Genomic DNA, 12,568 nt, shown 5'->3' on the forward strand with positions numbered 1-12,568 from the left:
CTATCTTCTAATGTGACCAAGAGGCCAAAGTCTGCAATCTCCACGGAGCAGGAGACCTTGTCTGAGCCATGTAAAAAGGAGACAGCTGTCAGGTCAGAGCAGTGGAGGCAGAGAATGAGAGTGCAATCTTTACTGGCTCACGTTGTCGCTAGCACCCGTTTATTCCTGCTAAGGAGTAATACAGCCTCTGGAGGCAGCCCTGAGGCCCGGGAATGCCAGTGTGACTCCCCACGCACACACGCTGTGCTCACCTGTGTGACCTCTGCAAGCTGATCTCATTCCAGCCGGATCCAGACACCCTCCCACTACCCAGCCTCTGCCAGGCAGGGTATCTGCACAGAGGTCAGGCAGCGGGGCAGAGGCACGGGAATAACCTGCCAAAAAGCCCCTGTCCACTTATTCCTCTGCCCAGGTATCAAAGAGGAGCTGGAAAATCCGTTTTCCCTGTGAAAACCTTCCTGGCCTCCTACCCTGTTGACTAACGCATCCCAGTGAGATCAGCCATGTCTCTATGGGGTTTTTGTTTGAATATCCTTAGCCATCTCCAAGGAAGTTGCTGCTTCCCATAAGTGGGTCTGCTGTACCTTTTGTTGTGATTCACGATGATTCCCTGCTGCTGCTTAGTGCATTTGTGCGTGGGCAGACCCTTGGCGCCCCAGAAACCTGCGCTTGCCTCCCTGTCTGAGCGCTGCATTTCTTAGGGCTTCACAGAGAATCAAAGTCACCCTGGAGCCTTTCCTCACGCTGCTTTATTTCCTGCTGTTCCTTGGCAGCTATCAATAAACACCCTCAGCTGCACAGACCCCAGAGCAGTAAATATCTGCTGACATGCAGGACACGCCCTCTCCTCTCCTCTGCTCACCTGAAGCAAGCAGTGAGGCTCAGCTTGCTGCCGCCCACCTGTGATGCTCTTGCTGTTTTCTCTGTTTGCTGAACCTTTGCTTTGTACTGATTTCACTCACATTTTTCTTCAATTATGGAATCATTCTACCTGACGACGCTGCTCATTCAGTTTCTCCCTCTCTGTAATTTCACGTGAATGCTCTCCATACCAAGTACAATTTATTTTAAAGGTCTTTTGCTCTGTGTTGTTTTCCATTTGTTTCTCTTGTGTATCCTGGCCAAGGAAAATCAAACAGAGACAGGTTCTGCTACTTGCTCTTACTTGTGCTACAAAACAGCTTATTCAGGAAAGAGCATTCTGCATGCATAAAACCAACAAAAATCTGTGCTTTTATCAGGAAACAGAAGTGGAATACGCGGGGCTGGGGTGTTTCACATATCCTGTGTGGTCTAAACAAAAAAATACAGCAGTGAGTTATTAAATTACAGTGCAGTTTGGTTTGTTTTTTTTTTTTTAAGTGGTGTCCATTTATCTGTTGATCCACAGCAATTGACTACATTTAGACATCTCACAGGTAAAACCAGTAGTTTCATTTTTGGTGAGCAGTTTCCCAGTCAGGCAATGAGGACTGCTCCCAGAAACTCCTGCGCCACAGAACAGCTCTCCTCCAGGAATAGTTCACACCCCTCAGCAATCTCAGCAGTGGGATTATTTAGCACACGCACTCCAAGACCATTTTTTACAGCTGAAGTACCCACCCGACGCTCTGGGCTGGAGATCGGCCCCAGGTAGGTGCAAGGTCCCCTCTCTCCTGCTGAATCTAAACTGATATGACAGTCTTCTCTGTCCTTCAGCTCTCTGATGGAATTTGGTGTCCCTTATAATAACAAGGCATTGCCAAAACTGACCCCAGCCCTGAAACAGTCCAGGCCATCTACAGAGATGGCAACAGGCTCTCCTTCCCCCACTCCACAGACATTGCACCATCTATTCCTGCCAGTCCGACCCCATCCCGGGAGGGACGCGTTCTCAGGAGCTCCCTCCTCCCGTGGAGGGGGCTGCTCCTTGCAGGGCAGCATCTACCCCCTCAGTTTGGGGGACTGCTGCTCCTCGCTGCCCCGAGCCCACCACGCAGCTCTGCGTCTCTCCCAGCGAGGGGCCGGCTCCTCGGCAGGATTTCCCAAACCTCGGTGTATTATTTAAAACCTCTGGGGGAGGCGTGTTCCCGAGCTCACACGTTGGTCTCTCCCGCTCCCATCCACATAATAGATGACACCATTTAACTGCTAGAGCACACGATCCATCATTCCTTGCAGCACCACAGGTGCACTGGCTGTGCCATATGGCAACTTCTTAGACTTGAGCAGCCCCTTTTGCATGTGCTCACAGCAAAGGGTATTTATTAATCTGCATCTGGTGGCACGTGCTGATGTGCTTAAGACAGGTCAAGTTTTTTAAGCCTCTCCCCACCTGTCATTTTGAAAGTCATGGTTTAAGCTCGGCCGACGATCAGCTGTCAGCGGTTTACGGCCTGCATATGGCAAGCTTCTATATTTCATCTATTGAGCTGTGGCAATAAAGTTTTAAATAAAAATTAGTGGTAGGAATAAGACCTTTCTCAATAAACTGTAGAAGGTTTTGACATTTTTTCTGAGTGCAGGAGCATTTACCCTGGTGATTTCCAGAGCGGGGAGGGAGCCAGCTCCATCCTGACCTGTTTAGTGCCCTCACCATCGATCCAGGTCCCAGAGCAAAGTGGCAGCACTAGAAAGGGTGGCCAAGTCCCTGCTCCCAAAAACAAACTCACACTGGAAGGAGCTGGAGACTCCAGCGTCCCAGAAGCAATATTGGTAATGCTTCAGACAATTCTTCTCTGCAGCTTCTGTTCTCAGTTCTCCTTAGGACTTGAACAGTAAACTTCCTGCAGGGAGGCTTGCCCTAGGAAATTTGTGCTCTGATTTGGGAGTCTTGACGGGGTCAGAGAAGCATCAAAAAAGTGTGACTTCAACCACAGGGCAGTGTGCTCATGCTCCTCTACAGCTCCATCCCTGCTGCATTCCATCAGAAAAGAAACCTGTCAGACTCACTTAAAAGCTCCCCAACACATCAGCCCCCCAAAAAACTACCCCCAAAACAATACTAATAAGTCTGATTTTTATTCCATTGGAGACCTGTAGTGTTCTAATTTTTAAAAACACTCTATTTCCTCTCACAACATGAAATAAAGGAGATCTACACTTAGTCCTTTTGCTTTTTGCAATTATAAATTGCCCATCTCCTTCTTGGAAATTAAAACTGGGCACTGGTGATCATTTATTTTTTTACAACAACACACATCTCTTTGATTTAGGCAGCGTTCTTCACTGTGGTTTAGGCACTGATCATAATTCTGTGAAAGAACCAAGCAGAGGTGAGCTCTACTGAAAACCCAAAGATATTTAAAACAAAAAATTACTTTTCCATTTTATGGCAGGTCTTTATTAAAGTGGTATTTCCCCTCGTCTTACCCTCTGGAACCTGCTGGAATTTTAAACTTTATTTCCCCTTTTTTATTTAAATGGACACTTACTTCAACATCTTTAAAGCTATTTAAAGTGCAGATATTAAACATGAATAATTGCCTTCTGATTTCAGTGCATGATGAAATAAAAACTGACAATGCATGTCTTCTGGTGACATTCACACCTGCATCTGTGACAGAGACTTGTAATTTGATGAAAATTAACTTTACTCAGGGCTAGAAGGGCAAGTTTTTAACCAGCTCCAGTATCATATCCTGCATCAGTTTTCTCACTTACATAGGTCATGGACTAGCAGGAGGAAAAGGAGTGGATGAATAGGTGAAATCTGAACACTTTCCAGTCTTTTACCAGTGTGAAGCATCTCACTGGCTGAGATAATAAAAAAAAGGCAGAAAATGGATGCCTGAGCATCTTATCACAAAATTCTTTAGAGAAGCAACAGGAAGAGAGAACCTCGTTGATCTCCATCGCTCAAAAACCCAAGTCCCTCTGCTACGTCCTGCAACAATTAGCAAAAAAAAAATTTCCTCCCTGATTCTCCCTCAGCCTCTTCCACACCAAGCACTGCTCACTAAAGGTTGGCAAAGCTTGTGCAGGGGAAGAAGCGAACCTGAGAAGTCGGGCTCTGGTGAACAGGGCATGCAAGAGAAACAACAACGGTGACATTGCTGTGTAAATGAGCCGTGAATTATTCAGGCCCTTTTGTGAACACAGTCAAGACCTGTGGGAGTTAAAGGATGGCTACCAAAGTAAAAAGAGTATTTTAATGAAATATAAATATTAGATGGAATATTACATGGAAATACTCTGGAGTCCTGCACATCATTTCCAGGGAAGGAAAAGGCGTATTTTTGAATCTCTTGAGGTACCAATTCATTAATTAGTACAGATATGAAAGATATACGCTGAAATGCGTCAGTCAAGCAATTATCAAGGAAGTGTAAGTTGAGAGCATAGTCTGGCAATGATAAGTCACTTTTATGCTCATTCATATTCACTTCATTGACAATTTATTTAGCAGCATATAAACAAGTAGAAGCAAAGAAGGATCAAGTGGCTCCTGATCAAGGGCACTAAGGATTTTTATGGGGGACATGGCACGCTCCCCTTGCAGAGCACTGGTGTGGCACAGACCCTCCTGCAAGATCCAGGCCTCCACCACTGGTGCCCAACCTCCAAATCTCTCTGTGTGCCCTTTTCTCTCCTCATTCCCTGTCAGCTGGCAGTGCTGCTCAGCAAACCTCTTCCCTTGGGCAGAGTGCGAGCTGAGCAGTGTCGAGCATGGTAGTGCTGCTGCCATGGGAAGACTGTGACTTTTCTTTAAAATGTTTTTCTCTGAGGTTTGGAAAACTGTGAGTTCTCACATCCTCTAGTAGCCACTCCTGCTTCCAGAAATTCCGTATAATAAAGGCTGTAGAAGTCAGGTCAGGCTTTATTCCCTAAAATTTCTCTACATATTAGCTTATGTAAAAGCAGTATGAATGTCAAGGACCTCATCCCTTTCCATGAGATTCTGCCTCATGTAGTTAATGTACCTAAAATCTGAATAAGAGAATTTCAGTCTATGAAACTTGTCAAGGTTAGAATAGTTCATATTTACATTATGTTTGATACCCAGTATAAACATCTGCCTTACAGTTACTGATGTAGTTATTTTTTAACAATTCTTCAGACAAGATGAAGCCAGTTAATTTGACTCTTTTATTATTATTTGTTTGCTGCAAACATCCCAATTACCATCTAAAATATCATTTCTCTTATGACTAGACCAGAAGGACATTTGTTAAAGTTATTTCCTTGCCAAGGATAAGCCCATTGTTATAGTGGTTTTTCATGCACCGTTATCAGTAAGAAGGGTATGGGGGTGAAGACACTTTCACTCCCATTCCCATCAGGATCAAGTCCTTAGATAGAGATTGTGTATCTGTGACAGTACCTACATTTTCAGTGTGCTCTGTCAAGTGTGCTGTCCCATCAGTTTAATTTTCTCTTTCAGCTTCTGAAGGGATTTTTCAGGACTTTCCCCACCTACTCCTCAAGGGGAATGTGCATGCCTTAATATTTTCAGCATTGTATACTGCTTACAACAACATGCAGTGCTAAAACAACGTGCAGGCTGAAGAGAAACCTTCTTAATTCAGAATCTTCTGCGAGGCAGTATTTTTTTTCATGCAGCTTTGCCAGAAGAAATCTAATGACTTCTCCCACTGACTTCTTTCATTCATTCACTCCTTGAACTTTTCCATACATTTGCTGCAGCCTGATTTCCTGATCTACATTTTCCTTTGATACTGACAAAAGGGGATCAAAAAGAGAAGTTTCCCTGCAAAGCAGAGTCAAGCAAAGGTTTCAACTCTCTGTGACATGGCACTTTCTATTTCATCATGTTTGGCAGCCCAAGGCGTCACAGTCAAACCTGACTCATCACCATGCCCCATAACACATGCAATAAATGGTTTAACTTTCTCTTTTAGCATCCTTGAGGTAAAACGTGGTGCTGTAGGATAGGTTATCTTCCGTAATTACCGCTACAAAATTGAGACCACTTCCCAGCTTGCTCTTTTAATGACCTGTGCTTTTTAATCTCTACATTTTACCTATTTGTTTGGAATTTGTCACTCTGTTTCCTGAAGAACTGAAAGCAAAGCATCTTTTGAAACTCTGTGCCCACTGCTTCCTAGATTTGTGTCTGAGGAGAAAGGTACCCAGGGATTTTCTGCTGGCAAACTACTGAGACCAAATGACCTTGGTGCTGAGAGGAGCATCTCACTATTTTCTGGTGAACTTATGGACTCTGAGAAGCCTGTACTTAGCTTTCCTCCAAAAACAGCTGAGTAGTCTGAACATAAAATAAAAGAACTGGGTCTGGCAACGTCGCCAACTGAAACATGAGGAAAGGAAGCATTTCCCCCTGCTTTTCATGAGTAGCACGTTTCTGTTTTCTGAGGTATTGGGCTAATTTGGGTCTTTTGCAGTGCTGCATTCAATGTGTAAGTGGCTTGAAAGTGAGGAAGGCAATTCAGCCGGTGAGAACTTGGGCAAGAGCAGCAGGATGCAGCAAGTCATTCAGAGAGGAGAAACTCAGCCAGACCTCTCTGGTGCATCTGTAGCACAATTAAATCTCCATAACGACCTTCATTAGGCTCAGCATGCAAGTCAATACAAACAACTTTGGACTTGATGAAAATTTTCCCTCTAAAAAGTAACACTTCAGTTCTATTACTTTTGTACCGGTTTAGCCATATGCTAAATATTAGAATGCCTCATTCTCATTTACCCTTCACACATTAAGGTGAAAACTCTGACCTAGTGTATTCTAATTACTTGGCTTATTAGCTTCACATTATATCAGTAATGGTGCGATAGCCAACATAATTACTAGGACTTGAAAAATTATACTTTGCTGTACTATTTCATGAACTGTGAGATGGTTCTCCCTTCTTATTAACTTTCTTATTTAATGGGTTGACCAGATTTTTCATCTACCTAGACCATTGGTCAAGCTGATAATTTTAGATTTTAACAGCAATTGAGAAATTGCCCCCTAAAACAGTGAGATATATGTTTTTTCAGAGGAAAATGCACTCATTTATTATTCTTCTGCGCGTTATTGACAGGTCACCACAATTAGGTAGTTACTCCATGCTGCTTGAATGCTGTTTTTAACTTTAAATGATTTGTGAAATTTAGAGGGAAATTATTTTTGGTCCTTTTATTCTTTCAAATTTTTACTTTTGTGGTCACTAACAACTCCAGTTCCACCCCCCCTTAAAACAAAAACAAACCAAAAAAAACCCACCTTTTTTTTCTCTTTCTGGAAACAAATACAACTTCCACACCTTTTCCTTGTTTAAGTAAAATGCTGACGTTAATCCAAACCTGGCAGGATCAGTGGTTAATTGTTCACCAGTTCAGCCTAGGAGGTGAATCTGAGCATTGCTCTGATCACAAATACTTTTAGCTTAGACTACAAAGATACAGAAGAGCTTGGTTTGTTGTGCTGGGCTTTTTTTTTTTTAATTGGAGACTCCTGCTGTTCCAGGGGTCGCACAGCTGCCCTGAGGTGTTTTAAGCAGATTATTTTTGCCAGGCCATCCTAAAAGAAACATCCCTGGTCCTGGCTGGCTAGGACCTGCAGTGCCTCCTGTGGAAAGTGCTTCTTTTCGTCCTGAATGGGACCCACCCACGCCACTCTGCCCGCTGGGGAGGAATCCCAGCCAGTCCCGCTGATGTCCACGTGTCCCTGACAGCTCCGCGGCATTTCTGGGAGATTCACCCCGGAACACAGAAGCAGAGGGTCAGTGCACAAATGTGAGCCAGTCATTTTCAAGGAAGTCATCCCAGAAGCCCCCGGACTGAATTAATCAGCGAACCACGGCTCCTACGCTTTTTGGAAGCAGCCTCAGTAACCTCCTGGCTTTTGGCAGATGGACCCGCACTTCTGCAATGCTGTGACAGCTGGAAGAGTTTGATGCTGTCTTGACTCAACATATCAGTCAGAAGCTCTCCCTGTGGGGAAACCTACGCGTGTTTTAGGGTCGTTTAGCTGGACAAGAAATAAAGCTGAGCCTTCAGTAGTTTTTTTTTTTTTTTTTTTTTTTTTTTTTTTTTTTTTTTTTTTTTTTTTTTTTTTTTTTTTTCCCTGAGAAGGAAAATATATCTTTCATAGCTTCCTAAATGAAAGGGAGAATTGTTGGGAGAGAGAATGACACAGGACTTTAAGGTTCCCTCTGAGAATTTCAGTGAAGGGATAAATCCCTTCATGTCTCTTCCACCTGACCAGAAGATAAAGTGAAACTGTGCATCATCACCCATTAAAAAAAATAATAAAAAAAATCCATTCTCCTTGTGCAGCTGTGCTATCAAAAACACCTCCCTACTTTCATGACTGCACCTTTAAGCCAAGAGGAGATGGTGTAGAAATGGCCAGTGATTATTTAATAAATAATAGGAAATTACTTTTTTAATGTAGCAGAGAGCCCCTGGAAATGCATTCTTCCTGCAAGATTTTAATGGGGTGCTACTTAATTCTATTGTGCTTGGTGCAATCAGTTTAATAGTTCTGATTTTTCTTGACCTCTCTGCACAAGGAACATTGTTATAAAAGAAAGTATAATAATAATTTAAAAAAAAAACAACTTCCAAAGGTAATAGTAGACACAAAAAAAAGTAAGAGGCAGTGTGAGCCTGAAAGTGAGGCACCAGGGTTAGTGCAGATCTACAGGTGGCCTGACACTTTCCTACTTGAGTGATTAGGGCTCAGCTCATGCTGCATTTGAGATTACTGGAGGTATTAAAGCCACAGCCCTCAATATTAAAGAGATAGAGGTGAAGGTTGAGAAATTTCAGTCCCAAATTGGATAAATTTGCCAAGTCTCTGGCTGCAGCGCAACACTCATTTATTTGCAGGTGAATTTAACAGACAGGGTGTTGAATGAGGAATTACTTCCCAGAGTGGTGCATTGAGTTAGGTAGAATCTGCCTAAAGCCAGAACAATGGGGGGCTTTTGTGCTAATTTCTGCTTTAAAAATGATTAAATGCACCTGACATTTTATGTAATCTTATATATATAAATTAATATGAAACTCAAACTGTTTTCTCAGAGTACTTTTTTCACTAGTGTATGCCTCTGCTATAATACGCATTGTGTAATACATAAGTGTGTATCTTGTGGTTTCTTGATAGTTTCAGCAAAAGAGGCTTTTAAATTAGCTATTAAATTGCCATTCAGAGATTTGATCATCTTCTAATTTCTGTACAAAGCCCTCCACAGGGGATAAATGTAGTTTAAATGTTCTCTTCTTCCCATGATTTCCTACTCTAGCTGTAAGATGATACAACATTCCTGCATTTCTAACTCAAATACATTACAAGAGTCTGAAAGGTTTTGGCTCAGTCTTGTGAAATAAGTCTGTACTTCAATTGTAAATGTAACCAGAAGGAAAACATGATTTCTGGTGTTGTTCAGTTCTCTTACCCTTAGCCACGGCTGTGAGAGCTGAGTGATTTAGCAAAGTACAAATGGTGGTGGGGCTTTTAAATGCTTCTTAATGCTAAATTGCTTCCCCAAGTTCCCTTACTTACTAGAAGAATTGAAATTCTGCATTTTATTCCTCATGATTTTTTCTGGGCAGATAAACGCTCACAGGTTTTTTTGGGCAGGAAACTTGCAGATTTTCCTTGGGCTGAATAGAACTTTTCTCTGCATAGAACTATGGGAAAACCTGAAGGGTGAAAATGAGGATAGCCCAGTTCTTATCTGCTTTGTGAGTTTTGCCTTGCAAGATCTCTCAATCAAAGCTATTTGGGTTCTACTTCCTACTGTGAAACACCTTCCAGTAATGTGCTAATGACAGAGAGGAGGGAATTGTCACCTTCTTAAAAAAAAAAAGAATACAAATAGAAAATACAATAAATCAAGGCTGACCCAAGCCTGTAACAATTAAAGTAGTAATAAAAACCCAGAAAATACTGTATCTGAAACTAGACTGATCTCATGCCGTTCTTTTGCAGCTTTGATGAGTTCATTTAGTAAAAACAGAGATTTATGCTGTTGCTAAGTGTTTGAGCCTATAATTGCAAACTCAACTCATGCAAGTTCAAGATATACTTTTTTTCCTGGTTCCTATAAATATTCAAAACTCACAACTTACATATCTGTTCATGATGTGAGCTTTTCTCCAGTACCTGCATCAGCCCAGCAGAACTGTCTCAAGTGATGGGACAAAGCTGCAGTATTGATGCTGTTCTCCCTTGAGAACAAAGCAGCATTCAAAACTGCTTTTCAAATATGATTCCTTTCTCTGGGTTTACCGCTCTGTGTTGCCTTGACCATTCACCATAGGCACGTGGTCTATTCTTTCCTCATTCCAGCTGCACAAAAAGTAGAATTCCACAGACTGTAAGTTGTGGCCCATGCTGGAGCAGAGGGACAAGAATGCTTTTGTGTGTCTCTATAATGGACTAATCTATTCCTGGGCAGGTTCCAGAGTGTATTTCCGATGAATTCTCACTATCAAAAATTACCCAGACACATGTAACCCCCAAGGCTGCCGTTAATTTTGCTTTTATACAGATTATAGCAGACTAATTATTCGTTCCTCTTGAGGTTCCCACAGATGGGGTGTATCTACATCCATTGTTAAAGACAAGCATGTACCTCTCCAAGAAGAGTATTTACCTCTCAAGCTTTCCTTTCCTCCTTTGTTCTTCTCTTGTCCTCTAACACTCTCAAAAGCTATTGTTATTGGGTACTAATTTAATAAAAGTGCAGGAGATTCTGACTGAAATGATAACCACCAAAGCTATTCAATTGTTTTCCTATGCAATGACTCTGATTGAAATTCTGGTCGCAGCAAAGGCAAAATTTCCTTGGCTTCTGCAGGGGACTGGGATTTCATCTAAGGCGAATATTGTTTTTGATTTAGACACAAATATCTTATAACGGTTTCTGATTCACAAGTCTCGTCTAACATTATGCCATATTAAACAAGCCAAGAAATTGTAATCTAGAGGATATTGTCAAGTGGAGGCAGAACATATATTCATTTCAGGTGCTGTATGCTCAGTACAAATCCCTTTGCTTAGCATGTGACACCTACCAGGAGATAATATTATCAGGTGTGTCCTGTGTGCTGCAGGGATCATCGCTTTCGAGGCAGAGGAGGACAGCAAAATAAACAGCAACGCACCAGGAATGAAAGCAGCAGCAGAAGAGGAGAAAAGCTGTCACAGGGAATGCCTTGTAAGTGACCCAGATATACTTCAAAAATACTTGAATGGATTTCTAATGCAGCCCACCCCGAAAGCAGGATCCATCCTCTCCAACAGAGTCTTCAAATAAAACACACGCAAATAAATCCCAGTTCTACTTTTTTATATTCTGCATTTCCCCATGTAGGTATGGGAGAAAATGACCAAAATGCTCAAGTGAGAACACCTACAGCCTAACCAGCTAGTTAGCTCTCACTGTCTCAGCGCACAGGTGAGAGTGACCTCTTCTGAATGCACATTTCCTTGCAGCAGGAAGAACCATCTTAGCACTGCCCTTTAAAGAAAGGCGTGAGGTGATTTAAAATACGTACATACATATAGGTGTCTGTATACAAGTGCACATATCTACCTACTTTTTTTATATATTTAGGTTATGTGTGGGAGCAGAGGAAGGGATTTTTCCTGTTCTAAGCAATTACCTACCCTATCAATACATATATATTTCAGCACCTACTTTTTTTTCCTCCCCACGAAGCCGGACCTTGAATATATATGTTTATTTTTAAGCAATCTCAAGTTATCCATGAAATGTTAAATAGGATAATGACCTCATTAAGCATTAATTGCTAAGGCAAGCGGCTCTGGTGCCAGCAGGATCTGTAGCAGAGCTCTCGCAGGGGGGTATTCCCAAACTAGGGGAAACTTAGGAGAAGCAAAGAGACCCAGCAGGAGAGCCTGCAGCTGATGGGGCCAGGAGCAATAGCAGCCAAACCCCCAACATGAATGGAAGCAGCCCCTTGGGGAGTAAAATCAGGGCACAGCGTGGGTGCTGGAGCCCTGCCAGCTCCACCAGGGAGCAATGGGATCTGCCCAGCAGAGAGCCGTGGCCTCTCCAAGCCCTGCGCCCACCACAGCTGAGACGGCTGCCCAGCCCAAACCACACTGCCAACCAGGCACCAGGCTGCCATTAACCAAACCAAAAAACCTCTAAAACACACCAGAAACAAGAGGGTCTAAGGGGGATTTCCAGCCTTTATGGGGGAAACAGTGACAAAGGAGGAGGGTGTTGGGATGCAAATCCCAGTGGACCTCATCCACACAGGCTCAGAAGCACTCAGAAATGTGAGGGCTGAATTAAAACCTTCAGAGAAATTAAAATACGTAAATCCACACAGACATGAAATAGAAATGTAAGTTTAAAGTAAGTAGAGAGTCTTTTAAGTGCTTTAAGCAAATAAGAAACTATTAGTAAGAGAAAAAACTGTAAAACCTAGTTTAAAGTTCAGTGGAATCACTTTTCACAAAGTTAACTAAATCCTAGACATAATGAAAACACAATGTAGCCTTGCTAGCATTCCTAGACAGAATAGATAGAATAGATAGATATTGTGCACGTATAATTTTTGTAAGAAATTACGACCATTTTTGCATATCAATGCTAGGTTAGGATAGGTCCAGGAAGACAGTAGTAGAATCATGTTTGTAGCT

At 42.4% G+C, this 12,568-nt stretch overlaps 1 long non-coding RNA gene across 1 annotated transcript in view; it reads right to left on the reverse strand.

The window, feature by feature from the left end:
* Positions 1-1,724: 1,724 nt before the first annotated feature.
* The window catches only part of LOC120755169 (uncharacterized), a 71,913-nt gene continuing 61,069 nt past the window's right edge, over positions 1,725-12,568 (reverse strand). Inside the window, exon 3 of the long non-coding RNA XR_005701653.2 lies at positions 1,725-2,895. This is a non-coding gene — a long non-coding RNA (uncharacterized LOC120755169). The remainder of the gene's footprint in view (positions 2,896-12,568) is intronic.

Source organism: Hirundo rustica, chromosome 7 (assembly GCF_015227805.2).
Source record: "Hirundo rustica isolate bHirRus1 chromosome 7, bHirRus1.pri.v3, whole genome shotgun sequence".
NCBI classification, from domain to species: domain Eukaryota; kingdom Metazoa; phylum Chordata; class Aves; order Passeriformes; family Hirundinidae; genus Hirundo; species Hirundo rustica.